The following is a 26,128-nucleotide window of genomic DNA, read 5'->3' as shown; positions in this document are numbered from 1 at the left end:
GCTTACTTGTTGGTGTGATCACTTTTGTTGATGGCCGTTGTTGATTGCCGTTCTCTGCTGCTTTGTATTTTGTACGCTCTGCTTATGATGCTGCTCAGTAGTTCGCTTCGATGACTCATCATTCTCACCGTTGCCTTGTTTGTTGTTATGAGCTGTATTCGCAGGCTCGACAAAGCTGAAGTAGGCATTCAGAGAATGCCTACGGCCTTGTTGGTGGGGCTGCGCCGCGCTCATGTTTTTTTTTGTTTCTTTTATTGTTTATTTCGCACTTATGTATTTGTTTTTTTTTTATTATTTTGATTGTTTACAAAAAGTCTAATTTTTGTGTTTTTTATGTTTTTATTAACACTTACGGCGTTATTGCCTAACGCTTGCACCTAATGCACTTTTTTGGTATTTGTTTATTTTTATTTTTGTTTTTTAAAGAAAGTTTCTACGGAGCGCATCAATACACGTCCGTTTAGATTGAAAGCTCGCTACAACCAAGCTGACGTTCTTTTGCTTTGCCATCGCCGTCTTCATGATTTGTACGATACTCTTACATTTTTCCAAAGATTCCTCTTCTGCTCGTCTCATTTGAGTGATGTACTCCTGTTTCGGTGAGTTTTGAGGTCCTTCTGTGGTGGCCACTGGGGTGCTCTTCCCTTCTGTTTGTTTTGCTGGTGGTTCCTGTGTGACAGGAGTTTCTTTGCGGCTATTTTTTCTCCCGCTTTTTCGACTTGCTTGGGAGTGATGGTCAGTATAGGGGATCTAAGCATCCTACTACTTCTGCGGAACACGGTCCCGTATTCTTCGTCTTGAGCATCTTTGTTTTGTTGTTCTTTATGTGATTCCTTCTGTTGGTGTTTTTGTTGTTGTTGTGGTGTACTCATTTTAGATCTAGTGGGTCTCCGCTTCAAGCCGCTATCTCCGCACGTTGTTACAGTTGCCCTTTATGAACCCCGTGGTTATCTATGCAAGCAGGGAGGCCACGCGAGGGTTGACACAAGTCCTTATGGGAGCTTGTGTTCAGAGCCAGGTTCAGGCACGAATCAGGAGCTCGTCTCAACTGAACCTGTACGGCCAAAAAAAAAAAAATTTTTGGCGACGTGCATTGAACGTACTTGAAGACCTGCCAGGGTTTTAACGAGACGGAGGCGAGAGCAGTATTAGCCTACCAGCCATTTCGGTAAGATGTCACTCTTACCTACTGAGGTGGTAGAATACTGCCCTCACCGGCCCTTTGTCAGACTAATCCATTATTGTTTCCAGTATTCCGTAATCAGAACCTTACTGGCCTCGATTCTGATGGGCGCTTGCCCAGGGTTTTTCGCCGTCGTCTGTGCACTTTTGGTGCTGCTTCCTGTATGGTTCCCTCGTCGCTTTGTTGCCTCCCTCTCGTGGGTAGGTTCTCCCTCGGTGCAACCCCGGTGGGGGTTGTGGACGCTTATTTAAAGGCGGCATCTTTTCGCCTCTTCGCCGGAGGTTCATTGGGCATATTAGGCGTTTTGAGCCAGGCCCTCCTCTCCTGCAGCTCTTGGTCGGGGGCTGCGTATTACTATTCGCAGCTAACCTACTTAGCGTAGGCCGTCCACTATCCGCCAGCTGTGACCCCGGTAGTAGCCTGAGCTCAGCCCCACCAACACAACACATTCGGATCAAACATACTGGAGTTTATAGAATAATTGGTATAATTTTATATCCATTATTTAATAATTGGTACATACAATGTTATCACCAAATTCACAAAAGTTAAATTTGCTATTCTGCGCTCAGAAAAGTATGCAACAAATCGAATCTTCAAATGCGGTTTTTGATAAATTTCATAAAATATCATCATTAGATAGATATTTCGCATGAAAGTAATGAGTAATGGTTGTAAGCATATCTACAACTGAACAACCGTGAACGGGGCTTTAAGCCTATTATCATAAAATCGCTACTTTCACATAAATCTTCAAAATGTGTTTATATATTAATTATATGAAAAATATGTTTGAAGAAAGCATCGACTGTTGCTACTTAAAGAAACGATGAAAATAATAAATGAACCGACACATAATCTTGGATCATAATAAAGGACCAGACTTCGATGATTAGATACTACTTTAAAGCCTACTGAATTTATATTATGGAATATAAAAGAGTCACCCTTTAGAAAACATGAAATTTATTATATATTTGATAAATAAACAATATTCGACGTATTAACCCTTTTCAATAAAATTCCATCAAATACTCAAACTGCTTGAGAATCAAATTAATGTGCAAATGAAATTATAACTCACAATAAGGAAAGCAGGTTTCTATGAAAAAAAAAATAAAAAGTACTACATAAATTTTGTTGGTATCTTTTATTGGATATGAATTGATAATACACTCAGTTCTTTTTTTACGCGACCTCTTTTTACGCTATTTCACTTTAACGCGGTTATTTTTGCAGCGCAAATTCCTTTTTTTACGCGAATTTCTCACTTTAACGCGATTGCTTTTTTTCGTTTTTTGCTTGGTCTTAAACTTGCAGCAGAACGTGCACGAATTTTTCAAAAAGAATTGACTGTATGTATGCATGTTAAGATATAAAGAACTACATCGGAATTTATTGGGTCTAAACAGAAGCATTCAAACAAAATTAACTGAGTTTATGGTGCAAACTCAGTCGGAAACGCTAAGTCAATCAGAACATCATTCCATAGTTCTTACTATTGATTCTGATACAAATTCTAGTGATATCAGTGCCGGCCATCAAAATAAGCGGCTAAAAATAATTTAAACTACGGATAATGACAGTGATTAAACAGCATTCAACGGTTTTTTTCAATAAATCTACCTATTTTCTACTTTCTTCTCTTTTATATGTATATGGTTTTTGTTTTGTATTTTTTATTTTGTTATGAATGAATAAATCATAAGTCTGAAATTTGAAACTTATTGTATTGCTTTTGAATATTTTTTTGCGTGTATATTTTGTTATACGCGATATTTTTTATATTCGGATCCAATTCGTCAGTTAATATTGGAAAACTAACCATTTTTACGCGATTTTTTTTTTACGCGATTAGTGGCAGAACCGAAAATCGCGTAAAAAAAGGACTGAGTGTATATGAAATCTATTATTATATTATATTATTTTAATCCGCGAAATAACTTTAGTTTCCAAAAAACCAATCTCAGAATAAACAATCTCGTCAGTGTGCACAAGGCACTGCCTTGAACAAAAATTTTCCTTTGAATTCAATTTCTTTGATGATAAAACATTTTATTAGTCAAATTAATAGTGATTGCTATGACAAAATAAATATCATGTCAAACCACCTGACGTTTATGTCCAAAATAAACTAAAAAACTGAAAAAAACAGCTCTCATAAATAAATCAGAATACCGGCCAATGGTTAGTAGTACCACTATCCTCAAATAAGGGATTTCAGAGCCACCCGATGTCCCTAAGGCAGGTAAGAGTGGTGAGATGAATGAGGAGAGCAGCAGCTCGAGGATGAGCATAACTAAAAAATATTTACTTTTACCATCTGCGTGTACACATAGAAATCACGCACCCATATAAACAGAGCTACTAAAACATGCTCTCACACATAAGCACACAGTAACCTGCAGTTACATTGATGATGAGAGCTGCAGTAGACATTTCCGAGTAAGAAAAATAACTCTTATAACATTAACTAAAGGCGATATACAAGGTTTGTCGCAAAAGAAACAGGACTGTTAAAAAAAACAACAAAAAATTAATATTTTTCAAAAGTTATATTTTTTATTCAAAGTAGTGCCTTGTGCTTCGATACGGCGTTTAGCCCGGTCAATTAGCATTTCAAATGAGTCTGTTAATAAAGGTTATTGCAGTTCTGCGTCACTTATTCCTTACCTCGGGTGGGGGGCAATAAGTGATAGCTAACGGCTCCTTTATTTGAAATTTTTATTTTTAAGTTTTCTTTTACCCCTTACCACTGGTGGGGGGAAGTAAAATATGTAAATAAAAATAATCTTTTCAGTTGAGATTGTCTTTCAATTCTGATTTTTATTTAGTATTTTTCTTGCTTATATACAAATTTTAAAACTATCTTAAATAACTAAATATATGTGTATGTGTGTATGTTTATATGTATTGCAGCATATTGTTTATTGCTGCTTGACATGGGGTTGTTTTTGATACATATGTGTGTGTGTGTGATAATCTTATCTCTTCTCTAAATTTATGACATTGCATTTATGATATTGCATGTAAATGCATGGCTGTGTTTATGTCAATACATACATATGTATGTTTATTAATATATAAATAGATATTTATATTTAGTAGAATTTCGGCTTTGCATATAAATAAGCATGTTCAATGATATTTGAACATATTGCCGAGGAAAGAAATGATTATTAGTGGTCTATATGTTTTTATGATCTTAAGTATTACAAATTTCTTAACTTATCTTATTTAAGAAAATAAACATGTTCAATTTTGAACAGAGTGTTTAAGCTCATTTTTCGGAATGCTCTTGAGAATATCGGTCGTCGCCTTTTGGATAGGTGAAATATCCTGAAACCAGTGTCCTTTCAGGGCCAAATGAAGATTTTCAAATAGGTAAAACTCACAGGGTGCCGTCACTCGAACCCAAACTAATCGATTAAATAAACTTTTTTTTTATCACATAAAACTAAGCGAAATAGATATCCGTGCAAACTAATTGACTAAAAATTGAGATATCTTAGTTGAATATTGGTATGCTGGTAAAAAAATATTTTTAGTTATGCTCATCCTCGAGCAAATGCATTGCTGACTCCTCATTCATCTCACCACTCTTACCTGCCTTAGGGACATCGAAATGGTGGCTCTGAAATCCCTTATTTGAGGATATGTGGTACTTTTTATTTACTCGCCCATTGGCCGGTATTCTGATTTATTTAGATTTATTTTGATTTTTGAGCTGTTTTTTCAGTTTTTTAGTTTCTTTTGGACATAAACGCTAAGTGGTTCGGCATGATGTTTATTTTGCTATAGCAATTACTATTAATTTGGCTAATACAATGTTTTATCATCAAAGAAATTGAATATATTTTTGTTCAAGGCAGTACCTTGTGCACTGACGAGATTGTTATTCTGAGATTGGTTTTTTGAAACTAAAGTTATTTCGCGGATTAAAATAATATAATAATAAGATTTCATATACACTCAGTCCTTTTTTACGCGATTTTCGGTTCTGCCACTAATCGCGTAAAAATGGTTAGTTTTCCAATATTAACTGACGAATTGGATCCGAATATAAAAAAATAACAAAATATACACGCAAAAAAATATTCAAAATCAATACAATAAGTTTCAAATTTCAGACTTATGATTTATTCATTCATAACAAAATAAAAAATACAAAACAAAAACCATATACATATAAAAGAGAAGAAAGTAGAAAATAGGTAGATTTATTGAAAAAAACCGTTAAATGCTGTTTAATCACTGTCATTATCCGTAGTTTAAATTATTTTTAGCCGCTTATTTTGATGGCCGGCACTGATATCACTAGAATTTGTATCAGAATCAATAGTAAGAACTATGGAATGATGTTCTGATTGACTTAGCGTTTCCGACTGAGTTTGCACCATAAACTCAGTTAATTTTGTTTGAATGCTTCTTTTTAGACCCAATAAATTCCGATGTAGTTCTTTATATCTTAACATGCATACAGTCAATTCTTTTTGAAAAATTCGTGCACGTTCTGCTGCAAGTTTAAGACCAAGCAAAAAACGAAAAAAAGCAATCGCGTTAAAGTGAGAAATTCGCGTAAAAAAGGAATTTGCGCTGCAAAAATAACCGCGTTAAAGTGAAATAGCGTAAAAAGAGGTCGCGTAAAAAAAGAACTGAGTGTATTATCAATTCATATCCAAAAAAAGATACCAACAAAATTTATGTAGTACTTTTATTTTTTTCATAGAAACCTGCTTTCCTTATTGTGAGTTATAATTTCATTTGCACATTAATTTGATTCTCAAGCAGTTTGAGTATTTGATGGAATTTTATTGAAAAGGGTTAATACGTCGAATATTGTTTATTTATCAAATATATAATAAATTTCATGTTTTCTAAAGGGAGCCCCGTTCACGGTTGTTCAGTTGTAGATATGCTTACAACCATTACTCATTACTTTCATGCGAAATATCTATCTAATGATGATATTTTATGAAATTTATCAAAAACCGCATTTGAAGATTCGATTTGTTGCATACTTTTCTGAGCGCAGAATAGCAAATTTAACTTTTGTGAATTTGGTGATAACATTGTATGTACCAATTATTAAATAATGGATATAAAATTATACCAATTATTCTATAAACTCCAGTATGTTTGATCCGAATGTGTTTTTCACATATTTTATTACAGTTCGTAAACGAAACGCAATTAACGATTTTACTTACTACTTAAGTTGAAGATATTTTAACAATCAAAATTAAACCTAAAATGTCTCATATGTAGTTCTGTATTTAAATTCATTTTAATGTATAAATTCATGTATGTTGGTCTAAAGATCGTATCCCAAAATAAAGTAATAAAATATTTCTATACAAAATGCGTAGTTATACGAAAATTAAAGCACGTAAATTTTACATATAGTGGAGCGCCGTAAGGCATAAAAATAGTAAAATCTCGGAACCCAGGGACAGTCAAAGAATCCGTATAACAAGTGTTTGACTGCATTACTAAAACCTCAAATAAAAAAGTTTAAAAAAAAATTTGCCGATCTCGATTACAACAATTTTTAACAACATTTTACTGAAAAATGAGAGGTGAAATGAAAAAAATGTTTAGAGTAAAGTTTTTAATTTTATAATATATGTAATGAATTATGTTTGCAAAGTAACTTTAATGTTAACTTATTAGATTTTTGCAAAATATAATGATTTACAACAAAAATTTATCTTTAACCATATACATTATTGTTCATTATTGTCGTCGTCGATCTCGTTGAGGTAGATTGTAGGTAAAGGATTAGTACGTAGTAGTAAGCAAGCTGCAGTGCAGTTTAATCCACTTTTCCTGCACCTACAAGATGTTCCACATCCTGTTTTGCATGTGCAAAAAATAATTTTCAGTAAAGATTCTGCAGCTGGTCGCTGCATCATTGTATGCGGTATCAATATTCTGCATTCATAATTCCAACCCAATTCTTCTGGTGATATTTCTCTTCCGAGCCATGTTTAAATTTGTAAAAATAATATTTTAAAATGTTCAAAAGTGGTATCTGCAGTAGGTGGTAAAGACGGCAGTTTAACGCAGGTATTTTTAGCAGTTGCTTTCAAAAAAGAGTTATATCTTAATACATTTAGATCTTTTATTTTTTGGGGGGCACCGTATAAAGCAAGAGTGCATGTAACACCAGTCTTAAAAATTTCATCGATATCTTTGCATTCATTTTTAAAAACCGTCGCAGCATTTTGCAAGTCTGTTCGTCTTTCAAAATTGTTTGCAAACACGTTTTGCCACGTTGGAAAAAAGGTGACGTCGTGGCACAGGCAGTGAATGCATGTAAGAACAGAATATGCGCTTTACACTTTGGTAATATTTTTTCTAAGCTCTTAGAAGAGTACGCTTTTTGCGGTATTTTGCCTTGCAATGGTTTTCGAAAATAAATTTCACGGTCTGGTGGTGAGAGTGCAGTCAATAAAACTAAAACATCTACATATTCGGACACTACAGCAATGTTTTCAAATTGCAGATTAACTGCAGTTTAAATTATGAGTCTATCAGCATCAGCTTCTGCTCGGCAAGAAAATATTTTATTTGCGGTGAGTGTTTCTCGTAGCATAGCTATGAGCCTACTCTTATTTTTGGCATTTGATAAAAGTTTCTCCTGCGCTATTTTTAGAGGCATGGTTTTATCAAATATTATATCATTACATGCATTTCTTTAGAGCCACAATTTCGTTCAATCGATTTTGTTCAGCTCTTCTTGTAACCACCAAATACAACATACATAAATATTATGTCCATAATTGTCATGTAGATATCTGAGGAAATGTTGACAAATGGTACCGAAATTTTCATCTATTTGCCACTTGCAACGGTGTAGTAACATCCCTCCATCAATTACGTAAGAAAATTTTCGTACATCTTTGACATCCTCTAACACTTCTGAGAATAGGTCATAAAATGTAAATTTTGTTGTTTTTCGTAGTTCACCATCTTCAAAAAGAGCAAGAGGATAAGTAGCTAATTCATAAGTCATGTAGTTTTTTAGTTCTTCATCAGATTTTTTTAATATGCATATACGCTGAAATAATAATAATGGATCAATTGGAGTAATAACATCATCTACTTTGATTTTGCTAGTGGATGCTAACAAAGGAATAATCTTGTCTTTTATTGATAACTTAATTTCTTTAAAATTTTTCCCATTAATTTTCTTCATTATTTGTAGACCTTGCTCAAAAGCTGCGTAGCAGTTTACGGTTTCTTTTCCAGTTATTCCAGTTGCGATAGACATAATGACACCAACATCAGGGAATGGAGAATGTTGAATAAAATATTCTTCCAATTTTTTTACGTCAATGTCGTCCCTTTTGATTCGGGCATCGGTTGAATCAGCGTGTTGATAACCTTTTTTAAAAGATATATTACAAAATTCTTCTATACCTTTTATTATATCTTTTGAAAAAATAACACCTTTTATCCATTTATAGACGATACTTTCTGTTACACCACGTTTAAAAGGTCCTCCTTCAACACTCATAGATTTCATTAAAGTTTGTTCAATGGTTTGATCGGTGGAAATTCTAGAAAAAAAAATCGGAACGTCTAGCAGTGGAATAACCTTCTGTAAATTTTTGAAACTCTTCTTGGTCCATTTGGATAGACAACTCCTGCATGTCTTGCAAGTACAGTTGCGCGGACTTTGCATACGGGAAATGTCCTGATGCATGGAAGTATGGAATCATCCTCTTAGTAGTTTGTAAATGCACATTCCAATCACCCATACGCTCAGCTGCAATAAAATCTTTTAGCACTGATACCATTCGAAAATAGCTGATCCATAATCTGGACGTTTTATTTTTACTCTCTTGATATGTAATTTTTTTTTGAAAATTTAATTTAAACTTTGGAATCCAATATTTTCCGTTATTTCGGTGTAATTAAACATTTGAAAAATATTGGCATTCGTCTCATCAGCAATTACAGTTTGAAAACCGAATTATTTTTTAATAGACCATCGAAAATTAATCTCGCTAAAGCTAGCTGCAAAAGTATATGTGCACGTACCTCTCTAGCATATGCACGTCCAGACATGATATGATCGATTATATTTTGAATGGTAAGAATATTATTGACGAAGTATCATTTCTATTATTTTTTGGAGCCAAATTTTCTATGAAGTGTAACAGCTAAAGACATATGCAGTGGTGGTACAAATGAACGAGGCCTTACTGCAGATATAATCGCAAGAGCTATTGAGGTGCATTTCGTTTCATAATGATTCATAAACTCTGGTTTACCTTTTTTGTCATTTAGAATTATTTCTGATAAAAAGAAAAATGATAGAGATTTTGGTATTGTCTCATGAACGTTGTCAAACATTTTATCACTAGCCGGATACATTTTATTATCATAAACCTGCGTCCGGATGTGTCGTCGTAAAATTTTACCAACAGCTTTCATAATACGGTATTCTTCCTCCTCGCTATCTTTTGACCTCTGACTGTACCAGTTATCGGACAATATTTCGTATTGTTGTTTTTTAAAACATATTATTGTATTGGATCCAAATTTACTGGAGAATACAATATTATCCTCATAATTATTCGTTAACCTCATTTTTATTGTTTTATCGTCAGGACTATGGTCAATTGTTATAATACTTTTTAATTCTGCCAGTGAAAACTGACAGTCATCGTTTTCTTTAATATATTTGAAAATCTGCTAAATTGCTGCATCTACTTGTATTGTGACTGGATGAATTTTTTTCTCTCTCTAGGTCTGTTTTACGGTATTTTTTAAACGCATATAACAATCCGCGTTATACTTAGGTTCCTGAGCTACAAAATCTAACACGCCTACAATTCTTTTACGGATATTGCAACAATATTCACTTCTCTCTTCACTTATCAAATTTAATATCGTTTTCTTGAAATCAGAAGTAGTTACGTAGCTCATTTGTTGTCTTGATGATTTGGATTTTCTTTTTTCCTTCATTTCATACGCTTCTTTTTCACATAAAAAGCACCTATTTTTTAAATCAAAATAAATTGAAGTAGCCGCTCGAAGTTTTTTTTAGGTGGCGAGCATGCTGGTGTGGTGTTTTTTTTTAAATAAGAATTAATACACCCTTTATTGATATATTTTTGTCTGCATACTGAATGCACGTAGACAAGTTCGCGAGTATTTAAATACTGAGAAAGTCCATCCGCTCTTTCCGTAGAAACAGCTTTCAGTGTTGATATTCCTCTAGTGACATATATAATATCTCCTAGTTCAGAGATTAATTCAGAACTACATCCGAATTTGTCAAAAATGAGGCAATGATTACTTATATTATCATTATTCGATGGTTCACCCATTTTTATACGAGGCTGTAACAACAAATATTACTAATATTAATAGCTAACCTTTATATCATAATAAATGGTTTATATTATTAAATTTTACTATTACATTCTAACTTTCAAGATCGATCTATTATAAAATATACGATTGAGTATTCACTATTGTTTTGAAAATCATGTAATATAAATAAAAAACAAATACTTACTATCTATGCCACTATTTTCAAACTTTGTGAAACTCAGTAATGTTCAGTTATTAATTTTTAGCACGCTCACTGCACAATAATATGTATACTAATTGTAAATAAACAATAATTAGAAATTTTTTTTTTCGGAGCGAACAACAACAGCTACGTATTAAGCCTAGCAAGTTGTCACGAGTACTATTCTGTTAGGGCCCGCATTAACAACACTCAACAGGTGCTGTTGTCCCCTCTATTCCCGTCCCCGACCTTCATTTTTATACCTGCAGTCCCTTAAGAACTAAGATCAAGTTTGTAATAGCTCTTCTTTTTAAAATATAGTTTTAAACTATTATAAATCAAAGAAAACTCCAAAAAAGTAATAGTTATTTATAATAATAATTAAAAAATTGAGACCGCACAAAATATTTTTTAACATTTTTCTATATACTATTAAAACACTTTTCCAAAGTTTTGTAAAGATTCATTGACTGGCCCTGGATTCCGAGGTGTAAACCTTACGGCGCTCCACTAATATGAGAACTTTTGCACCTTACGTATTGCCAAACTTTTATACCCCCACTTTTCAAAAAGGCAAAGGCAGATAAAAAGCCTGTACCGTGACATTCAAATCCATTTAAGGCCTATTCAAAAACCTGTTAAACTTTTGGTAACTTTGCAATTCAATTATTTTGTATACTCCGAGTTAATGGTGAAAAATCATACCGGGAGCGTAGTAAAGTTTTCATGTATATACCATATGTATGTGAGATGTAAGAGTATGTGTTTATGTATACGTACTAACTATGAACAGTGCCTAAAAGAGACTTAAACGTCGGCAATGTACATAGTGTCAATATTTTCTGTGTGTTTGTATGTGTGCGTAACAGAGCTTTAAGTTGTCATGCTAAAGCTCCGGAAATACATACGCAATTCAATTTCAAACAACACACACTTTTTCTGACATACTTACTTAACAATTTAAATTTCGTGCTTCTGATGATATTGCTGCAGCTGCTAATTCCAATGCTATAAAAACAAATCAAGTAATTATTTGCAAATTATTTAAAAAAATCATTCACTTACCTTCTTGTTGTACGAGCCTCCTTTACGATAGTACGATCACGAATGACATGCGTCTTTCAATCGTTTTTTTATTACCCTTTTTGGGATTTTCTTTTGTCACTATTGACAATAATGTTTTCTCCTTCGCACTCATTCAAATAAATCAAGAGATGAAAGAAACTTTTTTTCATCGCATTTAGGCAAACAAAAAATAACCCGAAAATGTGCGTTGGTGTTAGTGTATAGAGAAAAAATGTGTAGTTGTATTGGAATTTTTGTCTCAAGCGGGTAGCCGTGGTTCGCAGGGATGTAGAGTGATAACACTGAATATTTCTGTGGAACCAAGTGCAGGTGGTAAGCATGTTGTTGGCAATGGAAAGTGTAGCATACATTTATGCGGTTTAGCTCTGTTGCCCATAAAACCCGCTTTAGCACCGATAACACTGCGCTCTGAACCTCGTCATATAATAATTGACAATGATTAGAGCAAAATAATGCAAAATTACTTTAGCGTAGTGCACAAAAGGCTGAAAGGCAGCAGTCAGGTAGGAAGAGAATCATTGGGAAAATTAAAATTCGGAACAGAAATCAGAAGAGCTCCCAACCGAGCGCTGTAAACCCACAAAAAAATTATTTGAATTTGAATAATGAGAAGACTCAAAAAAGGTTGCAATGCGAGAAAACTTCAAATGAAATACATCCAGCGGACAAATTTCCACGAACTGGTATACTCGTATATGGAAGATACATAAGTAGGCAAGTAGTGTAGTTTGGTGAGACTTGTTTTTTACGCAATGCAAATACTTATACAAATTAGAGGTAAAGATGGAATGTATGTTGTATGTATGAATGTCAGCAGTAAAATATAAGAAGTTTTGAAAATCTAGCAGATTCGCTAAACGTTTTCCGCAATTTTAAAAGCACGTTATTCTACTTAGAATATCTGCAAACAGGCTTATAACGCCAATCAATAGACAAAACATTCAAAAACAAAGTCAGAAAAATTATAAAATCAGTTATTGATGACACCCAAAGCCTTCTCAGTTCCTTCCTAATGCTGGAACTCTACCTACAACCTCACTTCAATAAAATAAGTCGATCTCCAGTGAGTTATACTATACCAGCCTTATATAGCCAACTGTTGCCGCTGATACCTCTAAGAAGAGCCAATATTTTATGAGTGCGCAGAGGTGCACCTAACACAACCCGCCAACATTTCTTAGATGTAAATAATTATAAAAAAAAGTTTTAATCTGGTAATGTCTTCATTAGCATCAAGCATAATGAAAGCATAAAATGGCTTTGTCTACTCTGTATATTTTTTTCAGAAATATTCAGGTATTTTAACCGTACCATTATAGTTGGGTAATCGTTGCTTCTGAATAACACAACATCCAAATAGGAAATTTTGCTTTTGGTTGGTTGGATGTACAAAAGGGGCTGGTCAAGTGTCATGCGAACCGAGCCGTAGATCACCTTTCGCTATACTCTTGGGTCCTGACTTTGGACCACATATAAATAAAGGAGTTCGAAGGAGGAGTATATCCAAGATCGGTCTACAAGGGAGACATGCTATCCCGGCCAAGAGCAAGGGTCGGGAATCCGGCTACACCATCGCAGCCAGACCAGATAATAGAGCTCATCTATATATTTATATATACAAGCGGATTTGAAATTACTGAAAGGTCTTAGGGTTGCATCAAAAAGTTAAATAATGTCTTGATCTTGAAGTAGACCAAACATCGAACGAAAAACCTGGAATGGGGTCCAGAGCAGCTAACACCCCTCAATAAGACTCTGATAAAGAGGGAAGATATATGTTTCTGGCTACTTGTACATATTTAATCGGTAGAGAAAATGCTTAAACAAATAGTGAATGTAATCTGGGCCTCACAGAACCGTAATATATTATGAGTTCACTGTCACTGTCTTATTGGCATACATGTTAAGAGGTAAGAGCACATCTTCTACGCGAATCCAAGGTGTTGCATAGGAAAAGAATCGTAACTATTGCACGAGGATATTGATGAACTTCATCAGAAGCACAGTGTAGTTCAAAGAAGACATAATAAAGTAAGGTGTTTTGGATCCCGGTGGTTTCATAATGGACTTTCTAAAGACCTAGGTGTGTGGTTAGACATCGGCTCTACATAAATATCTATGATAGGTACCTAACATGGAAGAAATCTTAAAGCCTTGTTAAGTCTCAATTGAAAGAGATAGGGAAAGAGCGAGAGAAAAAGATTAAAAAAGAGAGGTTTTATGTTCTGAATAACCAAGTGATTTCACACATCATTATCAACAATTTTTCATCAGTAAACTTCTATAGCAAAGAGTACTCAGATATGAAGATCTATGAATATAAAGAGTACGTTTTTAAGAGGACCCATTCCCGATCTCCAAGCTGATTTTTCTTGACAAAGCAATCAAAAATGGGGTTTCAGGTTATTTCTGTCAGGCTTGTATATACATATATTATTATAATAAATTCGTATCAGTCTAATGAATTTAATAGGTCTCACGTTTATTCAGTCAATTTGTAACTACCAGGCAAGCACAAATGAGAATCTCTGGAAGTAGATATCTTAGTAAGGGTAATTTTAATTAGGATGACAAAGCACTTTTGACTAACAGCTATATATCACAAATGCATATACCTTAGCTCAAAATTGTATTCTCAGTAGTATGTGATCTCTCTAAAATTCTCATTGAACATTATTTCAATAGCAATAAGTAATTATTGAATATAATCAAACAGTTAACTATGCCGGTTATCAATTCAAATTCTAAATCACAATTGTGACATCAATTTAAAAATCCAACTTAGCCAAATGGTTCCTTTTAAACTTCCATAAAACTCAAATTTCGTTCAAAATAATGCTCCTACCAACGCTCTATAAAATGTGCTCAAAAATAAAAAACAAAACCTGTCAACAATGCAGTCAACTAGTGGCTTACATAACGAGCACTCCGAAATAGGATTTAGGAGTACTATTTTTTATTTAAATGTAAAAACTGCAAGCAGAATGTTTTTAGCAGAAGAAACGCTGTAAGCATTGCAACCTAAAACTATCACAAAACTACTCCGAGTAGACAAAGTGCTTAAGGAAGAACTCATACAACGTACGACGCAATTTAACCAACTCACTGCGGAAGAGGTAAGCAACAGCACGAAGGCGACGATGAGGACGCCGAACGCCAGCACGAAGAAGCAACAGTGTGCTTGCGTGTGTAAGGGAGAAGATTGAGTCGGGGTGACTACAAAAATCTGGTAACAGCTCAAAACCGTTGTGAGCATAGGGCCTGCAAGCATATGCTACTTACAGATATGTATGCTTATCAGGTTAAAAGCAGCCCTGTTAGGTACATAGTTTGCGGTTAAACATATAATCAGTGGTTGTACAAATGTCACTTTTCTGTTGTATTTACCAATCAACAACTAAATGGCTAAATAATAGAGTTCTAGACGTTAAGTTCTTATATGTTATACAATAATTCGTCGCATATTTTGATAGGTTTTTCCTACTAATAGCCCCATCGAATTTGTTTCTACTAAAAAGTTTAACCGTTTGATTGATTCCGGTTAGGTTACAAAGAGTGTAATATCGCATTTACTTCTGCTCGAATTGTCTGAACTAAATTTCAAGATATATCCTTTTTTATGGGATTGAATAGTGGAAAATATTTTTGAATTCTTAGTTTTCTAAACTTAACGTATAGTTATCTAAAAATATTTTACAGTCAGAAATTCCCTCAAACAAAGCCTTCGCTTTTCATACATGAAACGCTCAAAACCATGGCTTAATTTTTGCATGTGTAGTAAACACAAGTCGAAATATTTTCTTGAAAGTCCAAATTTATAACTTGTGATTAATTAAAAACTTCAAAAGCTAGAAACAAAAATATATATACTTTTCTCAAGGAATTTCAACCAATCGAAGTGAATATAGGCCCTGAGATTTTTAAGTTATTCTCAAAATAAAATAATAGTTAATAAGGCCATGTCCTTTGGTTTTGAACAGCCTCCCTCTTTCCGTAAAGTCTCTCGGATTCATCTCAAAATTATTACCCTCAAATTGCGTTTATATCGACAATAAAACTGCAGGCAGTCAGTTCAGTTCAAAACCTTGCCTCACGAAGCGCACAGGGTATGTATGTGTTTGGTATGTAACCCAAGTCGAAATAAAATGTGGTAGAAACTAAGGCGGATCAATTTGGGTTCGAGCGCTGTTTATCATTTTGAAAGTGACATGAATTGAAGTGGTGCGCAGGATGTACTTAGCACTTAAAGCATTTAAAATTCATATAGAGTAACGGTAGTAATGTAGAACGCATCAGTGCGCACACATATGGAAAAGAAGCTCGAATGGATTTACAAAGAATACGGCTGAGAAGCAAGAAATATCTATGCGCATGTAGAAATGGTAGGTGTGGATCTTAGGCATTTTCTAAGTGGCTCGCTTGTACAGCAGAACTGCCGCAAAGCTTTGCCAAAATGTCTAATGCATGTATATATAAGTTCGCTGTATAACTTTCGGTTGGTACAACATCAAGTGAGTCAGCTGAATGGCAGAAAATTAAACAAGTGGTTTTTTATAGGAAAATAAAAATGAATTATCTTGAATATTTAGAGTGTTTTTGTTTACATTTTGAAAATATACAAAAAAATGTATTTGAAAAAATTTAATACTTTATTACTATTATTATTGTCTCTCGAAGTTGGAACCTCAAAAAAAAAAAAAAGCACGTGGGTGGCCCGGGAGATTTTGGCTCTTGATTTTATCTGAAATCAAATATTCGTGATTATTATTAATCTATAAACATGTCATTCTGGTCGGAACTACTGAAGTCAAATTTCAAGGATAAATAACAAAATGGCGGACTTTGAAAAAAAGTTCTTTTATTTTAGCAAAAAAGGGTTGTAAAATAAAAAGTTAGGGGTGAAATAAATGTTTGTTAGTACCGACGAGAACTATAAGTGTGTAAAAAAGCATGTTAAAATTTGAAAGCAATCGGTTCAGTAGAAAAACAGTTAGGATCCGGGCAGACCAGAAAAACAATGTTTTGAGAAAAACGCGTTTAAATTTCAGCAACTTCGAGAGAGAGAACTTTCCGATTTTTTGAACCCAAGTTACCAGACTACTACCTTAATCAAGCGTGGCATGAGTTGTCAAAAGTGTGGACGGAAGGTTAAAAGCAAACTGAGGCGCACGATGAAGTCACGTGTAAAATATATGGCGATGAATTTGTTTTTTCCCTCTTTCTCACTTCAAGCTAAGCACAAGCGAAAACAGACGTCGTTGGTTTCAACATTAAAACTATGGAAACCTCCAGCTCCCGCTGCTCCACCAACAACTACTCACACATGTTAAATAACTCAATCGAGTGTGAAGCAAAAAAATTGCAGCCGTTAAGCACTCATTTGAGGCAGTGTAAAATGGCAAAAAGGTACGCACATACGTATGCGAAACACACACATACATGTTTAGCAACATATTGAACGGAGCGCCATACATGTGTATATGTGCACGTGTATATGTACTTGTATATATGTTTGCTCATACTTAACTGCGCATTTTAGGTATCGCAGGGACCATAAATGTGAACACTCACCCATTTGTACACTCCTTCAACTCTCTCTCTCTTCCTCACCTCTCTTTTCAGTCGTCAGCAACAGCCGGCGAAAGTTAGCGATGCCTGCTTTGCTTTCAGTGTATGTTAGTGCGCATAGCGTATTAGAGTTCATGTTCAACAAGCTTGTCAACGGGTATAACAGCTGCGGCGACAAAAACCACAACAAAAACAACACTCAAAGCAATAACAAAATTATTTGAAATTGTCACTAAATCACAGCTTTTCATATGCTTACATACACTCACATCTACATATATACAATCTCGAACATACAAATGTGCATTTATCTCGTTATTAAAGAGCTAGTTTGTTTGTGTTTGCATACTTTTGCATGCTACTATATAATGAAAGCGCATTTATCTGATGTTACTTATTAGTGCCGGTTTGTTTAGTATGTTGCTCATACGACGCGGCTGACATTGACAGACATACACTAACGCTGCTAATACACTGTACCACCGCTACTTACACTATTGCAACAACTACCGCCAACTGTGTACCTATTTACTATCACTCAATAGCTAAGGACACTCGATCTGGGTGAATGTCAGTAACAAGTGTTTAAATATGTCATGTGGTTATAAAATTAGTGGTGGGAGGCTGGTTGTTCGGAAGAATACTACAGATTTTTTTGTACGTTTTATAATTTAATAGTTTTAGCTTAAAAACAAAGAATCAATCAATGATAATAAGTGATATGTGATATCACGATATTTAATTACAGTAAGAGATCACTATGAATTTCTACAATAGACGCCACATTGGACCCATTATGCTGAAATTCTGGCAGTATTAGTATAACCTGAACAGGGTATATCACGAAGTTTGTAATACCCAGAAAGAAGGATTGGAGACCCTATAAAGTATATACATATATAAATGATCAGTATGTTGAGCTGAGTCGATTTGGCCATGTCCGTCTGTCTCTCTGTCTGTATATATGTATACGAACTAGTCCTTCAGTTTTTAAGATATCGTTTAGAAATTTTGCAAACGTCATTTTCTCTTCAAGCAACTGCTCACTTGTCGGAACTGCCGATATCGGACCACTATAACATATAGCTGTCATACAAACTGAACAACCGGAATCAAGTTCTTGTATGGAAAACTTCCACATTTCACAATGTATTTTCACAAAAGTTGGCGCAGGTTATTTTCTAAGATAATAATGTAATCTCCGAAGAAATTGTTCAGATCTATTAACTATAGCATATAGCTGCCAATACAAACTGAATGATCGGAATCAAATGCTTGTATTAAAAACTTTCACATTTGGCAAGATATATTCACGAATTTATTTATTTTCTAAGGCAACATTGTAATATCCGAAGAAATTGTTCAGATCGGATTACTATAGCATATAGCTGCCATAAAAACTGAATGATCGGAATCAAATGCTTGTATTAAAAACTTTCACATTTGGCAAGAAATATTCACGAATTTATTTATTTTCTAAGGCAACATTGTAAACTCCGAAGAAATTGTTCAGATCGGATTACTATAGCATATAGCTGCCACACAAACCGAACGATCGGAATCAAGTTCCTTTATGGAGAACTTTCACATTTCACAATGTATTTTCACAAAAGTTGGCACTGGTTATTTTCTAAAGGAATAATGTAATCTCCGAAGAAATTGTTCAGATCGGTAAACTATGGCATATAGCTGCCATACAAACCGAACGATCGGAATCAAGAGCTTGTATGGAAAACTTTCGCATTTGACGGATTACTGCTTAAGGCAACAATATAATCTCCAAAAAAATTGTTCAGAGCGAATTACCATAGCATATAGTTTCCATACAAACTGAACACATAGTTACTAACAGAAATGCACCTGTGAAGGGTATTTAGCTTCGGTGCAACCGAAGTTAACGTTTTTTCTTGTTTTTTAATAAAAACATGAAATATACTCATTATTATTTCACAGAAAATTTGAGATTTCATTCCATTTAGCATCTTCTGCTGTAGTTTTCTACTTTTTATAAAGTAGTAATTTTGAAAGCGTATAGGCGGAGTATCTTTTCAATTGAAGCCGTGGAAGTTCAAATTTCCTAAAGTGCACATGATAGACTTCAGTAGTTTAGTAGTTCGAAGGAATGCTGTTGAAAGAAATTTACCTATGTAGAAACTAAGATTCTAAGATGGAGGATGGAGTCATGTGAAGAAGTGAAGGATGGAGTCATGTGTAGAAGTTCACGCAAGTGAGGAAAGTTCTCTGATCGCCATTCACTTGGGAGTGGCCAGAAACGATTCTTTTACACATGGCTCAAGCAGCTCACTACTTCCAGTCTTTGACCAAGTATCCTCTGGGTAGCCTAAGAACATTCGCTCGAAGGCGAGCTAATGTGAGAAGGCGAAACATCCCCTACATAGGGTTGTGCGCTGGGTTTGGGACCCGCCACGTAAAAAAACACCCCCAATGAAAATGAACAACAAGCCTCGGATGAGAGACCCCCTTTTGATGACGACCATGGCAAACGAAATAAGGACTACGAATTGGTAAGGTGCCGCTGCCCAGCTGGTTGATGTTATCGCGAAAATAAAGGCTGACATCACCGCCGTCCAAGAAATGCGATGGACGGGACAAGGACCGAGACGAGTAGGTCCTTGTGACATTTACTACAGTGGCCATATAAAGGAGCGCAAGTTTGGTGTTGGATTCGTGGTGGGAGAGAGACTCCGTCGCCGAGTACTATCATTCACTCCGGTGAATGAACGTCTAGCCACAATCCGCATCAAAGCGAGGTTCTTCAACATATCGCTGATTTGCGCCCACGCCCCGACGGAAGAGAAGGACGAGGTGACCAAAGATGCCTTCTATGAGCGCTTGGAGCGCTCTTATGAGAGCTGCCCCCGCCACGATGTCAAAATCGTGCCTGGCGACTTTAACGCCAGGGTGGGCAAATAAGGTATATTTGGCACTACGGTCGGTAAATTCAGCCTCCACGACGAAACATCCCCAAATGGGTTGAGGCTGATTGACTTCACCGGGGCCCGAAATATGGTTATCTGTAGTACTAGATTCCAGCATAGGAAGATTCATCAAGCTACCTGGCTGTCTCCGGATCGAAAAACTACCAACCAGATCGATCATGTTGTGATAGACGGAAGACACGTCTCCAGTGTTTTAGATGTGCGTGCGCTCCGAGGTCCTAACATCGACTCAGACCACTATCTTGTTGCAGCCAAGATTCGCACCCGCCTCTGTGCAGCAAAAAACGCACGCCAACAAACACAAGGAACGAACGATTTTCTACTCGGCTTGCACTCCTGCTCTCTGAGAGCACTCGTCAACAACTCGGTATAAGGGAACTGTGGGACGACATTTCAAACTCCTTACGTACAGCTGCAACCGAAACCATTAGTTTTCGGAAAGTTCAAAAGAACAGCTGGTACGACGAGGAGTGCCATGTCGCAGCGGAGAGAAAACAGGCTGCCTACCTCGCAACGTTACGATCGACCACAACTCGTGCGGGATGGGATAGATACCGAGAGTTGAAAAGGGAAGAGAGACGCATTTGTAGACAGAAAAAGAAAGAGGCTGAAATGCGTAAGTACGAAGAGCTTGAAAAGCTGGCCGACAGGGGTAATGATCGAAAATTCTACGAAAAAATGCGGCGGCTTACAGAAGTTTTCAAGACCGGAGCATACTCTTGTAGAACCCCCAAAGGTGATCTAGTGACCGATGCCCAGAGCATACTTAAATTATGGAGGGAACACTTCTCCAGCCTGCTGAATGGCAGTGAACGCACAACGCCAGGAGAAGGCGAACCCGTTTCCCCAATCGATGACGATGGAGTATATGTTCCATTGCCCGACCATGAAGAAGTTCGAATAGCAATTGCCCGCCTGAAGAACAACAAAGCGGCAGGGGCCGACGGATTGCCGGCAGAGCTATTCAAACACGGCGGCAAAGAACTGATTAGGAGCATGCATCAGCTTTTTTGTAAAATATGGTCGGACGAAAGCATGCCCAACGATTGGAATTTAAGTGTGCTATGCCCAATCCATAAAAAAGGAGACCCCACAATCTGCGCTAACTACCGTGGGATTAGCCTCCTCAACATCGCATATAAGGTTCTATCGAGCGTATTGTGTGAAAGATTAAAGCCCAGCGTCAACAAACTGATTGGACCTTATCAGTGTGGCTTCAGACCTGGAAAATCAACAACCGACCAGATATTCACCATGCGCCAAATCTTGGAAAAGACCCGTGAAAGAAGAATCGACACACACCACCTCTTCGTTGATTTCAAAGCTGCTTTCGACAGCACGAAAAGGAATCTGCATTGGTATCCCCGCAAAACTAATACGGCTTAAACATAAACGAAAAATAGCGCTTCTGTGGGTGCCAGGTCACGTTGGCATTCCTGGGAACGAATATGCGGACAACGCGGCAAGATTCTTCGAATCTGCCCCCACTTTTCTCAACGAGGTGCAAGACCAAAATGACCTCAGTAAAATGTTAAGCAGACACATATATGAAAAGAAAGTTGCAGACTGGAAGAAATTTAAACACAAATACGCAATTCTAAACAAACTGCGCGAAAAGGTACGCTACCCCAACAACATCTCAAGACAACAAGCAACAATTTTTACTCGATTAAGGATCGGACACACGCAAATCACTCACCAACATCTTCTTGGCGGCAATCCTATACCATCCTGCCCTTTCTGCCCCAGCACATTATCCATGGAACATATACTCAATATCTGTCCAGAACTAGAGAGTATTAGGCAAAAACACTTTAATTCTAGTAAATATCAAACATTGTTAAATACTCCATCTTTCGCAAACATTGTTAATTTATGCAATTTTCTAAAAGAATGTAATTTTTATAATAAAATATGAACTTTGGAACTTTATACAATTATATCGGAGGCGATGGCCACAGTAGCTTGTACTCCTTCCTTACTATTAGGTTTAATATTCTGTATATTTTTCCTAATAAAATAATAATAATAATAATAACAAAACAACACTAGACGAGCTCTATTATTTTTAAGCGCTCTCTCTTCGCTTTTTCACTTCACATGTCCAACAGACACTTTGTGATCTTCGGGTATTACTCAGATTTGTCTAATAACAATGCATTTTGGAAGAGCTATACACAATCTAAAATTTATTCTTATTAATCAGAAAACTTAACTTAAAAAAGTACTTTAAACATATTCTGGAAGAGGTGTCGCAGCGGTAAATGTTTCTCTTATTTTAAATTAAATCGTATAATAATCTTAACATATGTTTTGTTGTAGCGATATAAAGCATCCGAAATATTAGCATTGAATGCTGCCAAGTTGACTATCCGATTCCGGAAAATCAACCGCCGGGAATAATGATTGCAGAGCCGGGGGTCAACGCTACATATGATGAAGACTTTAGAGTTTGTAGAGTTAAAAGAGCATTCGTTGACCAAGTTCACCATACAAAATATAATTTTTTAAAAGACATAAAGAAATCTAGTAAATACGAATTCTCCAAAAGTGTAAGCATATACATATATACATACATATTTGACACTTTACTTTCTATCAACACTTGTGACATAACATCAATTTCAAGCCATCAAACAAATACTATTGTTCCAAAGAAATTTCGGTTGGAAAAATTGCTTTATAAATTTCACAAACCCTCAATTTCAGCCAAAATGTATGCTCAACTAAAAATGACATAAAACAAAACAGCAAATTAGTAAAAACTTTTGCCATAACTCAAGTATATGTTTATATTGTGGCATATTTTTAGGATGACAGTTTTTATTATATTACATTCCTCTTTTTTTAATTCCAATACGTACTAATGCAATGCAGAGAGCGCTCAAGTATAACGTGAGTGGTATAAGCAAAAGCGAAAATAGAGCTGAGAATTTTCATAACGAAATTTATTTACTCAGTACGATATGTGTGCTCACCGGAAAAACGCATGAAAATCAAGTTGAATAAAGGTGCTTTACGGCAATATTAGACTAGCATATATTGAACTATCCAGCAGGTCTATGCTACTAAGAATGCTCGAGTATAACTATTCATCAGATACATTTATATTGTGCCTCAAAATTGTGTCCTGGTTTACTGACTCTAAGTTCGCTGTTACATTTTATTCCAACTTTTGCACTAACACTCAATTTATATATGTAGGTATATAATATATGTATGCATATTCTAGCATACTTGTTTATAGCAGCAGCGCACATATGTAAGTATACAACTATTTTCAAAAGGACTATATGTCAATGGAAATTTTGTTAGAAAAAGCACGTCAAGTTCTTGACTTACAAAATTACTCGAAGCTCCTAGCTTGCTGCCTGCTGTTGCCGCTACCTCTCTTCCTCTTATATTTCCACTTTATTTTACCACTCCTCTATGCTTTTATTTTCTTTGCGCTCAATTCGCAAGTGCTTTCCATGGTACTTTTACGTATACTTAAAAAAGTAGTGGCACAAGGTACTGGATATGATGGTCGTAGTGTTAATAGCACTAAGACATCGTTGTGTGGCATATACATACATGTGGGATTGCAACCACTCAGCGTATTTTAGGATGATCGTTTGAGAGCTCCTGGATTAATCCTTTAGGAGATATCCTATACTCCTTATTACTCCTAATATTCGTGTGTAAATACACGTAAAATTGTATACTCGCTTTTAACATTGCATGTCATTGGAACGCGAGTACTCCTTTTAACCTCCTAATGGAGATCTCTATGATTACTGCTATAGGAGATCTCTATGATTACTCCTAAAGGAGATCTTTATGATTACTGATTTAGGAGATTTCTATGATTACTGCTATAGGAGATCTCAATGATTAATCCTAAAGGAGATCTCTATGATTACTACTATAGGAGATCTCTATGATGAATCCTATATTATTTTCAACCTGCAATTATTTTAACAAAAACAAATCTATTATTTTTTTTTTATATTACACTGTGGAACATTTTTGGGCTTATTGTCTGGGGGGTGAGAAATTCCAAGTCAGGGTGATGGTACTAGGTCAGTATAGTAAAACCCTCAAAGGGTTTGGCGTTCGTATGTGTCAGTTTTTTTATGACCTTTTAAATTTTTTTCTTATCCTTTTTGCGGCTCCTTTATTCGCACATGCATAGTAATTCAATGGATTGTGACCTTCGCCAGGATTATTCCAAGTCATTGTTCCTGTAGAACTGAGCCTTACATTTGAGAAACGCCCTTTTGATCTTTGCCTCAAAATCAGGGTATAAGTAATCATCTTTTAAGGCCTCTAAAAATTATACTAGTTAAAAAAATAGATGACAAGAATTGAAATTATGTATTACCGTAAAGAAATTTATTGAAAAGTGCATAATTCTTCAATGCAACTTTTTTTTTTGGCTCCATCCCAATTCACTTTTAAGAGCAGGGACTCCGCAATCACTTATAATAAACTCAAACTGTTTAGTAACATCTTATCAAATGTATTTTATCATACTCACAATTTCTGCCTCAGGCTTATTCAAAAGCAAGGACTCTGTAGATGTTAAATCATTCATGTTTTTAATAGGAAATATCATTAATTCAATCTTTTTCGGTTGCAATATGTCAATAATCCGCTCCAGGAGTATAGTGTTCTGCGCCGATATTTCCTCTAGCTTCCGAAGTCTTTGTTTCATGTTTTTCTGCCAGGAGGAGGTGTTTCGGGAAGTATTGGTGGACACATTGATATTTTCTCCACTTAAAATTGAAGAACTTCCGCATTCTAGGAAAAAAATGTGCTAAAGAGTTATGAAAAAATATTTGCAAGAGATAAACTTACCGATACTTAAAGATTGTAAGAGCTTATTTTTTGATATAGGCACATTTAAATTTTGTAAGTTTAAAATTGTAAGAAGACTATTACATGCGGCCCTCGTTATTCGATTTTCAATTGCCCAGATGGCTAACTGTTTTGAAAGTGGTTCAGCTGGCAAACAAAAATCTTCTATCACTTCTTTCGAGCCTGTACCACTTTCAACTTTTTCAAAAACTTCTTTAGAGCCTGTATCACTTTCATCATATTCATCTTGTGTATTATTATTTTGATTTTTATATAAATTATTTAATTTTTTATTCACTAGGCGTTTTAAATGCCTTTTAGAGTACATTTAATTATCAATTTAAAATATTTAATACTCAATAGATATAAAACACTTACGTCTGCACGCTTTAAAAAACACAGTTGAAATGAACAATTGCTTGAAGACAAAAATTAACAGTTATTATTTCCCGTTAAATTGTAATTTTTGAATCAAAAGTACGATTTTTAAGCTACGAAAAATTAAAAAATCTCCTTTATTGCTCCTAAAGGAGGACAAAAGGAGATCAATACTAAAATGAAATAAAAACAAGTAAGGAAGGGCTAAGTTCGGGTGTCACCGAACATTTTATACTCTCGTATGGTAAAGTGATAATCGAGATTTCATAATACGTCATTTACATACATATTTATCAAATACCGTATTTTTGTAAAGTTTTATTCCGCTATCATCATTGGTTCCTAATGTTTATACTCGTATTATACAAAGAAGGCATCAGATGGAATTCAAAATAGCTTTATATTGGAAGAAGGCGTGGTTGTGAACCGATTTCAGCCATATTTCGTACATGTCATCAGGGTGTTAAGAAAACATTATATACCGAATTTCATTGAAATCGGTCTAGTAGCTCCTGAGATATGGTTCTTGGTCCATAAGTGGGCGGCGCCACGCCCATTTTCAATTTTTAAAAAAGCCTGGGT

At 35.3% G+C, this 26,128-nt stretch overlaps 1 protein-coding gene across 1 annotated transcript in view; it reads right to left on the bottom strand.

The window, feature by feature from the left end:
• Positions 1–25,722, bottom strand: part of LOC126754624 (uncharacterized) — a 235,957-nt gene extending 210,235 nt beyond the window's left edge. The window contains exon 1 of the mRNA XM_050466735.1: positions 25,547–25,722. The gene's annotated coding sequence lies outside the window, so the exon portion shown is untranslated. The remainder of the gene's footprint in view (positions 1–25,546) is intronic.
• Positions 25,723–26,128: the final 406 nt, after the last annotated feature.

The sequence above is a fragment of the Bactrocera neohumeralis genome, chromosome 4, assembly GCF_024586455.1.
Source record: "Bactrocera neohumeralis isolate Rockhampton chromosome 4, APGP_CSIRO_Bneo_wtdbg2-racon-allhic-juicebox.fasta_v2, whole genome shotgun sequence".
Lineage (NCBI taxonomy): Eukaryota > Metazoa > Arthropoda > Insecta > Diptera > Tephritidae > Bactrocera > Bactrocera neohumeralis.
Note: the sequence above shows the minus strand (reverse complement) of the source record. Positions and strands in the feature narration are given on the sequence as shown.